We start from the raw sequence: 2,579 nt of genomic DNA, 5'->3' as shown, positions 1-2,579 counted from the left end.
CCCTTAAACAATTGCACCAGAGTTTAGTCTTTGGTTTTGCTTTGGCTTTTGGATTTGTTGAACTTCTTTATTGTATCGTTTTCTATTTCATTTATTTTTCTTCTGTTTTGTATTTTCTACATTCTGTATTTTTTAAATAAACACATTTCTCACAGCTCTGGAGGCTGGAGGTCTGAGATCAGGGTGCTAGCATGGTCGAGTCCTGGTGAAAGCCCTATTCCAGGTTGAACACCTCCAACTTCTCACTGTGTCTTCACATTGGGAGTTAGGTTTCAACATGGGGACACAAAAAATCTCACTTCATTGCAATCACTTTGTAAATCCAGTACCTCTCCTACATGATAGTGTGGTTTGCAGTTAATCTTGTTCAAATTCTTGAGGAATTGATGGAGTAAACTCAGTCTATGAATTTGTCTCTTACATGGGTTAGGTGTACATCCTTAGATCAGTCAGCTGTGGTCAGAGGTGTAGGATTATGCGGTTCCAACATGGCAGTCTGAACTACTTAGAGACTGAGAATTTTTCCCAGAAAGGGAAGATAGGCAATCAGACTTTCTATTATCTACCTTCCATTCAATCCAAAAGTTGTCTCGGTGTTCTCTCCGGAGGGTTAAGGCACTGGGGTATTACTGTCTGCCTTTCTCTTGCTCAGCTCAGCTGCAGGCATGGGAAACCTTAGCAGGCAAGCTCAGACCCACCCATTTGGTAGTACATTGAGTGCCCTGTGTTTGCCAGAGGGTGGGGGTCTAGAAATCAATCTGGCAGCCATAAGCAGCAAGTGTTTATGTGTTTACCATTCTGGTCTCCCCTACCTCTTGCTCGGTCTTTCTTTTTCTTTTTAATTGAGATATAACTGACATTAGTTTCAGGTATGTAACAATGATTCAATATTTGTATATAGTGTGAAATGATCCCAATAGGACTAGGTAACATCTATTACCACACACAGCTACAATTTTTTTTCTTGTGAGAACTTTTAAGATTTACTCTTTTAGCAACATTCAAATATGTAATGCAGTATTGTTAACTAGTCACCATGCTTTACATTACATCCCCAAGACTTATTTATTTTATAACTGAAATTTGTGCCTTTTGACTACCTTTACTCATTTCACCCACCTATTTCCCTCTGCCTCTGGCAACCAACAATCTGCTCTCTGTATCTATAAGTTTGATATATTTTTTAAAGATTCCATATAAGTGAGATCATATGGTATTTGTCTTTATCTGTCTGAGTTATTTTGCTCAGCATAAGGACTTCAAAGTCTATTCATGTTACAAATGGCAAGATTTCTTTCTTTTTATGGCTGAATAATAATTAGGTTGCTTCCATGTCTTGGCTATTGTAATGCTGCACTGAACATGGAGGTGCAGATATGTTTTCAAGTCAGCGTTTTCATTTCTTTTGGATAAATATCCAGAAGTGGAATTGCTGGATCATATGGTAGTTCTATTTTTAATTATACTGTTTTCTATAGTGGCTGCATCAATTTACACTTCCACCGGGAGTGCATAAGAGTTCTCTTTTCTCTACTTCCACACTTGTTATTTCTTTTTGATAATAGCCATTGTAACAGGTATGAGGTGATACCTCATTGTGGTTTTGATTTGCATTTCCCTGATTAGTGATGTTGAGCACCTTTTAATGTGCCTGTTGGCCACCCGTATTAACTGCTTATTAGATAGATGACTTGCAATATTTTCTCCCATTTGGTAGGTTGTTTTTCATTTCGTTTTCTTTTGCTGTGCAGAGGCTTTTAGTTGATGTAATCCCACTTGTTTATTTTTGCTTTGTTGAGTTTGCTTTTGGTGTCAAATCCAAAAGCAAACGTTTTCTTCCAAGAGTTTTATGGTTTCCGATCTTAACATTCAAGTCTTTAATTCATTTCGAGTTAATTCATGTGTCTGGTGTAAGACAGTGGTCCAGTTTAGTTGTTTTTCATGTGGCTCTCCACTTTCACAGCACTATTTATTGAAGACTGTCTTTTCCCCATTGTATATTCTGGGTTCCATTGTCATAAATTAATTGACCATGTATGCATGGGTTTATTTCTAGGCTTCCTATTCTGTTCCCTTGTCTATGTCTGTTTTTATGCCAATATCATACAGTTTTGATTACCGTTTTGTAATATAGGTTGGAATCAGGAAGCGTGATGCCTCCCGCTTTGTTCTTTCTCAAGAATGCTTTGGCTATTTAAGCTGTTTTGTGGTTCCATAAAGATTTAGGATTGTTTTATTTTTACGAAAAATGCCACTGGAATTTTGATAGGAATTGCAGTGACTCTGTAGGTTGCTTTGGATAATTCAGAATTTTTAACAGCATTCTTCCAGTGTATGAGTGCAGACTATTTCTGCACTTACTCAGTTTCTTTAATCAATTTCCTAGAGTTTACAGGTCTTTCATATCTTTTGTTAAATTTATTTCTAGGTATTTTATTCTTTAATGGAAATTGAAAATGGAATTTTCTGTTTGTCTTTCTGATAATTATTAGTGTGAAGAAATGTAAATTTTTTGTATATTGATTTTTATACCCTTCAGCTTTACTGAATTTGTTTAAGTTTTTTTTGTTTGTTTGTTT

Source organism: Pteropus vampyrus, unplaced genomic scaffold, assembly GCF_000151845.1.
Source record: "Pteropus vampyrus isolate Shadow unplaced genomic scaffold, Pvam_2.0 Scaffold240, whole genome shotgun sequence".
NCBI classification, from domain to species: domain Eukaryota; kingdom Metazoa; phylum Chordata; class Mammalia; order Chiroptera; family Pteropodidae; genus Pteropus; species Pteropus vampyrus.
Note: the sequence above shows the minus strand (reverse complement) of the source record.